Here is an 11,994-nt window from a genome sequence, read left to right as displayed (position 1 = left end):
AACGACTCTTGAGTTTGCCAGCTGTAAGGAGGAATGACATGAATTTACCAGGTTCCAGAGAAGTAATGTTAAAATGTTTCCGTACACGAGAAAATCTAATAAATCACTTTTGGAACAGATGGAAAAAAGAATATCTCCTGTGCTTGAGATCTGCTCATTATACTGGTCAGAAGAAACCATCTGCATTCAACATAAATGATATAGTGCTTGTTCATGATGAAAACTTACCTAGAAGCTGGTGGAAATTAGGAAGAATAACCAAAACTTTTATTGGTAGAGATGGAATTATCAGATCTTGTGAAGTGAAAACTGGTAATTCGGTAATCAAACGTCCAGTGCAGCTATTGTACAACTTAGAAATTGATGATATCAATAATTGCAATAATCAGTGACTGGTAAAAAAATAGACTGAATGACTGATAAACTGATGATAGAAAAACAAAAAATATTCTTTTCATAATGTTTTCATTTATTCATTTTGTTATTTTCCTTGGTTTAATGATTTGTGGTGATCTTGAGAAATTTTAATTTAAATGTTTTGTTTTTTCTATAGCTTCAGAAAAATTTTCTTGGTGTTAAGAAATTATTGATATAATGTGACCTGTATATGTAATTTTTATTTGTTGCTTATTGTTATAGTAATATTGTAATGGTAAGTTAAATTTGTGATGAACCTATTGTTCATCGGGGGGGGGGTAGTTTGTTGAAATTATTTCTTTTCCCTACGATGGAACCAATTTTTCTTTTATTATTTATCGTCTGTCGTCGACTAGGTCACGTGACTGGTGGCTCTTAGTTTAGCTTGAGTGCAACGCTTGAAATGATCTGTTCTTGGCCGCATAGCGGTTGTTGCATAATCGAGAAAATATTGTTAAGAATTTTATTATTACTATTTTTATTATTATTGTCTATTTTTCAAAAGTGTGTTTTGTTTTATTATTGTGTGAAGTTGTAACTATACCCAGGCAGCATGCATTCGTAAATTGCACGAGAAAAATACGTGCAATTTACGAATGGCCTTTCGTATAAAAAACGTTCAAGTTGAACGTAAAAATATCATAAAAAGTGTCCAGTGGCAATTACTAAATATTTACGTATATTTTTACGTTATACTATACGTAACTTTTACGTAAAATTTAGGTATATTTACGCGAGAGACTACTGTTCATTCGCAACTTTTACGTATAATATACGTAAATTTCAGGGATTTACGTATATTTATCGCATATACGTAAATCTCGAATTTTTGCTTCACGTATGCGTATATATTTAGTGAAAATTTACGTAAATTTCCCCGATTTTTTACTGTATATAAACGTATATATTAGATAAAAATTAAGGTAGATATTCCCCGTATTTTACGGTACAAAAACGTATATATTTGATAGAAATTAACGTACATATTTCCCGTAATTTACGGTACAAAAACGTATATATTTGATAGTAATTGACCTAAATCTTCCCTATGTTTTCTTTGCATATGCGAATGACTGGTAAAAATTTAATCCAATGTATTCTCCACTTTACTGTGTATAAATGCACATTTTTTGGTAAAAAATTTGCATAAATCTCCAATTACCTTTTCACTGCATTTTTCATAAAATGTACTTATTTTAATCTCATATTTTTTATATAAATCTATGCAAAAACTTTCTGTATGCTATGATTAAAAGGTAAAATAATTTTTATATCAAATTCTTACATATCTGCCTTTTAGTTATGTACAGCAATATGGAATATATATAACTGGAAAATTTAAATGCACTAGTAAATGCAAAAAAAAAAAAATCTATTAAAAAATTACGTAACACTTAAAGGCTGAAAATGACATTCAATATCTCATTTCAAAGTGACTACAAAATAATAAATTTAGTAAACATCAATTCTGTGTTTTAAATCAATTAATGCCATCGTTCATTTGCATTTTTGTTTACTAAATTCATTTCATAAATTTAAATTTAGTAAAAAACTGTAGCAAACAGTTGTTTACTAAATAACACTTTAAATAAATTATTTGCTTTTCTGAAAGACATTTTCTTATGCCATGTAAATGAACGATAGCATTAATTGATTTAAAACATAGAACTCAGGTTTACAAAATTTATTGCATATTTTGTAGTCACTTTGAAATGAAATATTAAAAGTGATTTTCAGCCTTTTAGTGTTATGTAATTTTTGAATAGAAATTAATTTTTTTGCATTTAAATTTTCCAGTTATATATATTCCATATTGCTGTACATACCTAAAAGGTGGATATGTAAAAATTTGATATTAATTTTATCTTTTAATCATAATATGCAGAACATTTTTGCATAGATTTATATAAAAAACAAGAGATTAAAATAAGCACATTTTACGAAAAATGCAGTAAATAGGTAATTGGAGATTTATGCAAATTTTTTACCAAAATGTGCACTTATACACAGTAAAGGGGAGAAGACATCGGACTAAATTTTTACCAAAGTCATTCGTATATGCAAAGAAAACATAGGGAAGATTTAGGTAAATTATTATCAAATATATAAGTTTTTGTACCGTAAAATACAGGGAATATCTACATTAATTTCTATCTAAAGTACAATATAGTTAATTAACAAATTCAGTAAACAAATGTAGCACAAAAGAAAACATCATACATTTAGATTATTTGAATGAGTGTGCTAAATTTTAAAATTGTTAAATATAGACCAGGAAATTGTAGAAAACTTACCTTTTCCAATAGTTTACCAAGTTGACTCTGTTATTTTCCTTGAAGATGAATGTTTAATGTCACAAATATTTCATTCATATTTTCAGATAATACACAAATCTATACATATTTATTTATTAAAATTCAGTTTATCCCAAACACGTTAAAGAAAATATTAATTTGCATGCAAGTTAATCGAGTAACTTCTGTTTTAATTACACACATAATTATGATATGTAAAAATTTTACATTTATCAGTCAATCTTGCAATGTATTGTAATCTATTATAGTCTTTTTCAGTTTAAAATCTTATAAATATATTAGATCAGTACTAAAAGTTCACCTCTACAAAAGAAATGCTTTATTGAGGTATTTTTAAAAAGTTCCCTTTTACAATGTAACTGTTAATTTCATAAATAAGTTCATAAAATTATGCAAATTCAAAATTACCTAAATATGTTCTTTATTTTATCTTATATACCAGATAAAATTTTAAAAAGTTAAATATTTAAAAACTTAAATATTCCTAAACAAATTATCTCATGTGACTTTTTCTATAATATCATTATAAATGTACATGTTGATGTGCACATACCAATTATTTTTTTTCATCAAATAGCTTTATGGTATTAAATGATTTAAAAAGAGGCAACTGGACAAAAGAAAGCAATTAGAAGTTGGCTAATTTTTTTATTAATTTGTTGTCAAATGCTGTGCATTTTAGATTATGCTCATATGATGACAATGAGTTATTTAAATTATAAAATTATTATGAACATATCCCACATAAATTAATAAGTATAAAATTTCAAGTTGTTTGAAGTATTATGAACTGTAATACTTGCAAAAGAAATACACATGAAATTAATTTAAGAATTAGGTTTGTTTTACAGGTATTTGAAAACTGCAATTACTGTTAAACAATAAAAACCAACATTAAATCTGAAGAGCATATTTTTTTCAATAATAAAATTCCACATAGACTTCATGCAGCTTCGCCATATTTGTTCTATAGTTCGCTGTCTTTAATATCCTGCTCGATTTTTGTAAAAGTGAATTCTTTGTCACCCAATGTTTTGAGAACAGCTCCTAAACAAGAAAGAAAAATTTGTAATAATTTCACACTTCAGATTTTTCAGTTTTTAAATATAGTTGAAGTATTAAAAGATGCATATAAAATGCACTGAGTATTTCATATTTAAAAATTTACATTTCAGTAATTAAAAATTTAATTTCATACTATCACACAGTAAGCTTCAATTATATACCTTACACAATGCCTATAATTTCAAGTAAAAAATACTTAAGATTTGTTTAGAACTGCAAGGTTGAGAAAGTCTTTAGTATTTAAGTACATGAGAAAAAACTTAATTTTGTATTAATTATATTTCATTAGCCTTTTCAATTTTACTCCTACATATAGTAAAGAATATTCGCTTTCTTACAGATAACTTTTTCTTAAATAAAGAGTAAGCAGAAAACTAATCACAACACTATATACATATAACAGAATACTTCATAAACATATACATGTCATTAACATATGTATATGCATTAACAGGCTATTTTACATATTTCAATAAACCAGAAACCAATACACAATCAAAAGTATTATCAGTAAATTCCTCCAAAATCAGAGCAAAAATCTTTAATTATGATAACAATGGCATCTCAGTTTGCAATATAAAATATTTCAAGTCTACATTCATGTGCATTCTAAGCAAACAGAAAGCTGAATAACAATAAAATTATAAATACCATAAAAAAGTTAAGAGCCACGTAGAATGATAGCAAGACTAAATGAAGTCTTCCTTCAAAAATCAATTTAAATTCAAAAATTTGCCTTCCTGTTTAACATCTCAAAATAGAGTTACTGCTTACACTAACTAAATTTCCTGTCTTCGCAAAATAAAAATTGTCACTTCTGTTGCAGGAAATATTTGCTGCAAACTTTGTATGCAAATAATCCAGTGAAAAAATTTTAATTGTGGCTTGAATATTTTCTTTATTAAATAAATGAAAAATTCCCACATAATATTAATTTATGATCCACATGAAGCTTTTTACCTCTACCATATCATGCAGCTATTTTAAAATATATACTCTCATATAAAAGCCACAGAATTTTTTTACCAATATTAATATAGTATAAATCATTAATAAATCTTCTAAAAACAGCCCCAAAATTTCTGAATTTGATACCCAAAACATAATTCTATGTAACTGTTAATGTATGCATTTGCTTGCACATACTTAAAATGAATTATACACACAAAAACTTAACATATTAACTTTAATAAATTCTTAATTAGCAGGATGACTCAATTAAGGCAAAATATGAAAGAAACCTACCTAATGGAATAGTTGTAAAAGATATATTTAAAAAAAGCTAATATTGTTTACCTTACACATGGCAGAAATTGAGTAAACTGTATGCAGCTGGATTATTTATTAGGAATAGAAGTTAGATCAAAGTACCAAAGTCACACTAGGGCTTTAACCATTTCGGTGCAAAGAAGCATCTCAATTTAAAAAAGCTAATAGAATTTTATAGCTTTTACAATCTAGTAAAAATATTAGACACATAAACAACACTAAATGCCATTATTTACTTGCATATTTTCCTTCTTTTTGTACTTTACTCCTTAATTTTTCAGGATATGATTTAGAAACAGAGTTATGGTAAAAATGTATACTGGTAAAAAAAAAAAAAAAATATTGCTGAAACTGATAAGTCCTTTGAATTACAGTGGATGGACAAAAATATGGAAACACCTTGTGAAATGCATGTTTGAAAAGAAAGATTGATTTTAATGAAATATGTAGGTGGCGCTGGCGTTTTTGACTACTGACGCCACCTATACAACTTCGTAAATGTGCTAAACAGTTCAGTTGTTGTCGGAGTACTGTTATGTGAGGTTGTCATTGCATTGTGTCAGAGTTAACAGACTTCGAACGTGGGAAAATTGTTGGAGCACGTATGGTAGGTGCTTCCGTAAGCAAGGTAGCCGAGGTGTTTAGTGTTTCAAGAGGTACTGTATCGAAGATTTATTCCATATATTTGAAAAGCGGAAAAACATCATCTGCTAAATCACAGCGCGGACGAAAGTGTGCCCTGAGTGATCGTGACAGACGATCATTAAGGGCAATTGTGACGAAAAATAAGAAGACCACAGCTGCAAAAGTTACTGTTGAAATGAATGTTGCGTTACCGAACCCTGTGAGTACCAAAACAATTAGAAGGGAGCTTCATAAACAGGGAATTGCTGGCCATGCTGCAATTGAGAAGCCACTCATCAGTGATGCTAATGCCCGTAACAGGAAAAGGTGGTGTTTCAGTCATAAAGCGTGGACTATATAGCAGTGGAAGCAAGTAATATGGTCTGACGAGTCTTCTTTCACATTGTTTCCCACTTCTGGCCTAGTTTACGTCTGGAGAACGCCATCTCAAGCCTATAATACAGACTGCTTGTTGCCAAGAGTGAAACATGGCGGGGGTTCTGTTATGGTTTGGGCAGCCATATCGTGGTTCTCTGCTAGCCCCATGATAACTGTGTCAGGGCACATGACTGCCAAGACTTATGTGAACATTTTGGCCGATCAAGTTCATCCCATGGTACAAACTTTGTTCCCCGATGGTGATGGTGTCTTCCAAGACGACAAAGCCCCTGTTCACACAGCTCACATTGTCCAGGACTGGTTTTCTGAGCACGAGGATGAGTTGTCCCATTTCCCCTGGCTACCACAGTCACCAGACCTGAATATTATCGAACCTTTGTGGTCTACATTGGAACGGAAAGTGTGTTCTCGTTATCCACCGCCAACATCGTTATCTGAACTTGCCACCGTTTTGCAGGAAAAATGATATAATATTCCCTTGGCAAACATACAGGAACTGTATTTATCCATTCCGAGAAGACTGCAAGCTGTTTTGGATGCCAACGGGTTTCCTACACCATATTAAGCAAAGAAACATGTTTTTTTAAAGGTGTTTCCATATTTTTGTCCAACCCCTGTATATACTACAGTGCAAAGAGGGATGAAATATGTGACTAAATATGATAAATCAGATTACAATAACATTAAACAAATAACATGAAAAACTGAAAAAAGAAATTTTATTTGAAATTATTTTTTAACTCATGGAAAGACAGACAGTATTTCCAACTTATTGAATTCAATTATATTTTACCTTCGTCAAACCAATATTGGTAAGAGAGTTGTATTTAAAATCGGTGCTAAGCTAAAGCTGCTTTCTTGCCTAGTTTTATACTATTGAAAATACCGGTAATTGTCAAAGTTATTCATACTCAATATGTGTAAGATTATTAATGAGCTGCCAAACCGCAGTCAACCATCTAATATACTACATTCAACGTTATTATTTTTCTTTTTGAATGTCAGGTTTTCATTATTTCTGCCAATATATCTGTAAGGACATAAAGATTGAGTTAATGTAGAATAGAAAATTAACTTGCAAGTTAGCACCTTTACCTTAGTGGCAGTACTTCATTCTCTAGAAAAAACAGGTACTTTTCCGTTTCGCCGGCGCAAATCTCGCCAAGCAGACTTTATTGGCGACAACATACAGTATACACATAAAAAATATTTAAAAAAATGTTAGTTTTAAGAATTCTTTTTTTAAAGGCATAAACATTTTAATATCGCTTAAAATTTTATAAAAAACCGATAAATAAAGACGATAAATTTGTAAAAAGACATTAATTTAAGAATTTACTACGCTTTCATGGTTCAACATCCTGATTCGCCGGTTCATATCACGTGACCCCAAGCGATCTCATCTCACGTAAACTACTCTCTACAAAAATCTAATGCTCTCAGTAATTATCTACATTAATTTCAAGTTAAATCTTAATTTGGAACACAAGTTTAAATGCAAGAAATATTTCAATTCGTACGAATAGCTTACTCAGAAATTATGTAAAACTGCAGTACTTTACTTCGCTAATGCATTCTCATTAGAATTGATGAATTTAACTCTTGACTTTACCTTTTCTATATTTTCGGCTTCGGGTAAGCGCTGTGATTGCATCCTAATTGACTTAATTACCGAAAATGGCCTTGGACATAAAACTGAACTATCTGATAAAAATTCTATGTAATTATATGTCAGTATTGAAAGAAACAATCAATCTGATAAGAAAAAGCTGCGACTTGTTTTGAAAATGAGGCGTAAAAGGTTACCAGCGAGAATATTCCGTTTGGCATCGGTTGCACCATTATTAGCGACTTTATCGCTTGCGCCGGCAAAACGGAAAAGTACCAAAAAACATTTTAAATTATTATACTTAAACAAAAAATTAATATTTGTTACAGCAAAACATCATTAACACAATAAACCAGAGTTGAATGCAAATCTAGTTTAACTCCATTCTTGAAAACTAGTTTATTACTTTCAATTTAATTTAAAAATAATAAAAAATAAGGTACGTATTATGATGACTACCTAGATATCTCGCCTAAACTGGCAATCCTTGTAGGTTATACAGGTTAACCCTAACATAGGTTATAGAGGGCACTAAGATAGAGAGTATTAATCCCACACTAGGGACTCTAACATTTGGTAGGAACAGTTTGAAAAGTGAAACACATATTTATAGTGAACCAATGCAAAACAAAAACAATAGTTCTTTAGGAACAAAGCCCCTTTGGACTAATAAATACGAGTAAATTAACAGCTTTTAGCTATTTTTTCTTCTTGTAAAAAATAGACATACAGAATATTTTTAGAAAATAACAGTACTTTAAGCATGCATTTTTCACATATTTAACACAATAATTCATTCTAGCTCTGTTGCAATACTGGCAAAGGTACTCCTCTGTTATTAGGACGGGATTCAGAAATGTACAATGAAACCTCGAGATACGAGGAAAGTATGAGCAAAATACGAGCATTAATTCGAGTAACGAGCAATGAGCCAGGCTGTTGGTACGGGTGGCGCCATTTCCCTATACGGCTCAACTCGGGAAATCCCCTCGACAGATCACTCAATGTTCTTTTATATACGTGTTTGTGCACTTGTAAGTTAATTGTTTTGACATTTAACATGAAAATAATTATTTCAAGATGCCTCCAAGAAGATTGTTGCCTCAGATAGTGCTGCAAAGAAAAATAAGGAGGCCATGGCCGTCAATATCAAGAAAGAAATCATAGATAAACATAAGCATGGTGACGGAATTGGCGAAGACTTGCGGCCTTTCAACATCGAAAATCTATACTATTCTGAAGAAGCAGGAAGAAATTAAGAAACCTGATGTAGCCAAAGGAATTATCGTTTCTTCCAAGTACCATAAAAGTACTCCTATATGTTGAAATGCTGTTGTTGGTGTGGATTAATGAGAAGGAGTTAAAATGTTGGTAACAAAGTTAAACTATTGTTATATTATTATCCAGTGTTATTTATTAGGAAAAATTGACTTGATATTAAAATGTTGATATTTTTTGGGGTGTGGAACGGGTTAACTGAATTTCCATTATTTTCAATGGGGAAGCTTGTTTCTAGATACGAGAAATTCGCTATACCAGTTGAATGCTGGAACGAATTAAACTCGTATCTCAGGGTTCCACTGTAGATATGTAAGCATGTGTATATGCATGTATGCGCATATATGTGTAAAGTATACACATACATACATAAAGAATATACACATGCACACACGAGCACCTACATTTAAAAATGCATGCATATAAACACACATTTCTGAATCTGGTCCTGATAACAGAAGAATACCTACATGAATCATAGGATTTATATTAATCAGTTTTATTAGAATTCGTAAATGCAGAGGATTTGCATTAATCAGTTTTATTAGAATTTTTAAATGCAGAGGATTTACATTAATCAGTTTTATTAGAATTTTTAAATGCAGAGGATTTACATTAATTAGTTTTATTAGAATTTTTAAATGCAGAGGATTTACATTAATCAGTTTTATTAGAATTCTTAAATGAAATCTTCGCTATCCGAAAATTCAGTTTCATTTCCAGCTGAAACTGTATCAGGACAATCTCATTTATATTATTTCCCTCTAACAACTGAACATTTTGAAAACCTTATCTATTCCATGGAAAACTAATGCTAAATTAAACATACATTTTCTAAATCTGAAAATTTTAAGTTAGCTTAGAAACTGTAATCATTCTTAAAAAAGTTTGATTTATGCAGATGTTAGATCAATAAAATTACTTTCCTGTGAAAAAGTAATATGGCATTGAACAACACGATTTTACACATCAAGATATACTAAGTGAAAATTCCTGAAATTTTTTATTTCTTGGTATCTCTGCAAGAATTGTATAAATAAGACTACCTCCCTTTTTAAAAAAAAAATGTTTAGTAAATACTATGACGAAAATTGGTTACATTATTTACAGTTCATAATTAATAGAAAATAAATCATTTCTTAGCTTATCAGAATTTATTTTTATCACATTCATAAACAGTACTAATTTAAACAAACATACCATTATGATTTCAATAACTATGAAATAGAAAATCCAAATCTGCATCTTTGATGGTCTAGTAGATTGGATGTCTCGTTTACTACAATTCAGCAGGGTGCTGACTCCCCAGACTGTAATATATATATAATTAATTTACAAGGGAAAAAGCAACAAAAATATAAACAATTTCTTGGTTTTATATAAGCATTTCTGCACATTTACAATTTTAATTTTTTTAACTATCTAGTTATATCAGAATACATGATTTGGTAAAATATAATTCAAATAATTTAAGGTATTTTAGATCAAATACTAATTTTTTCATGCAAGTCTAATAATTCATGCATGCAAATACCGGCTAGCGGGTTGGCTGCATGGGTGTTTTCGCGATTTTACGCATGTGTATTGTGTGCGGAGTATCTTCTGGATGAATACGTGAATAAAGCAGGCGTAACCCGGTTAAAACCGTTAAACGCTGGTAGTTCGGTCCAACTTTTGAATCCCGGCCAACAGGCTGACTCTATATGTGTTTCAGTGATTTTCCGCATGTGTATTGGGAATGCAGTATCTTCTGGATGCACAAGTGAATAAAGCGGGCGCAGACCGCGCAAATCCGCTGAACACAGGTAGTTCGGTCCAATGTTCGAATCCCGGCGAGCGGGCTGCCTGCCTGCTTAGGTGTTTTCGTGATTTTACGCATGTGTGACGTGTATGCAGTATCTTCTGGATGCGCACGGGAATAAAGCAGGGGGAACCCGCGCAAAACCGCTGAACCCTGGTAGTTCGGTCCAACTATGGCATAACGGTGATATTTAACATAGGAACTCTTATACACATCAACAATTAAAAGCGGGCTTCAGCCCGCTCAGCTGGCGGGCTTGCCCGCTAGTTATTAATAATTTCCGTATTTGTTAACAATGACAAATACGGAAATTTAAGTTCCAAAAATGAAAACATCATTGCGATTTTTGTTATTCCAGTCATTCTGTATTTTAACTGAGTATTTAAAATGTCGAGAGCAGCATAAAAATCTGTTACTTTAAAAGACATTTCGGAATTTTCAAGCCTGTTATCCTCACATAACTCATCAATATTTTCTTGTTTTTATTTTCTTCTATTTTTCAAATTTAGTTTCTATGTCCCATTTATTTTATACACAAAAATTTGTATATAAAATTTGTATATAAATTTGTATATTTGTATTTTTGTGAATATACAAGAATTGTATATTCAAAACTCTGCTTCTTTCATAATGTCTTCAAACTTCTTTCTCATATCTTGCATATTAATAGAACGGCTTTTTACATGTTCGTGAGCTCCATTCAAGTCGATTGATTTTCGATTGTCGTGTCGATTGATTGATTGATAGATCCTGCAGATAGAGCGCAGGACGTGTTTAAAAAATTTTGTTTTTAATTTTTGGCATTTTGCCAGAAATGTTTAATAATTTGTAGTTAAGCTCATCGACACAACGTATATTTTAAGATGAGAACGCACACTCTGTCACATGGATTTTAAAAGTAGTACACATAAATACTTGTTTTATACTTTCCTAAACAAGTATAACGTTTAGTTAAAATAAAGTTGTATGAAACAAGTTTTGCGTACTTTGCAGAGAAATGCGCAAAACTTCATTTAATGAAAATAGGTTTGTGGTGGATCAAAAAGCAAAAATCAGTTAGGAAATGCGGATATATTTTAGGAGCATTAATATTTATGATTATTGTTATCTGCTTTATTTGCATCTTGAAAAACTATTAATGTCTCGGAAATTAATGACCTCAGATTTCCAGTTTTTACGCTGCTTATAAATTAAGCAGTATCAATTTTTTTATCTAT

At 30.6% G+C, this 11,994-nt stretch overlaps 1 long non-coding RNA gene across 1 annotated transcript in view; it reads right to left on the bottom strand.

The window, feature by feature from the left end:
• Nucleotides 1-3,350: 3,350 nt before the first annotated feature.
• LOC146999207 (uncharacterized) overlaps nt 3,351-11,994 on the bottom strand; it is a 17,438-nt gene continuing 8,794 nt past the window's right edge. The window contains exons 2-3 of the long non-coding RNA XR_015041827.1: nt 10,177-10,286; nt 3,351-3,779 (exon numbers count right to left, since the gene is read on the bottom strand). This is a non-coding gene — a long non-coding RNA (uncharacterized LOC146999207). The remainder of the gene's footprint in view (nt 3,780-10,176; nt 10,287-11,994) is intronic.

Source organism: Stegodyphus dumicola, chromosome 1 (genome assembly GCF_044657685.1).
Source record: "Stegodyphus dumicola isolate Sdum_Otavi_A_Nest chromosome 1, ASM4465768v1".
NCBI lineage: Eukaryota > Metazoa > Arthropoda > Arachnida > Araneae > Eresidae > Stegodyphus > Stegodyphus dumicola.
Note: the sequence above shows the minus strand (reverse complement) of the source record. Positions and strands in the feature narration are given on the sequence as shown.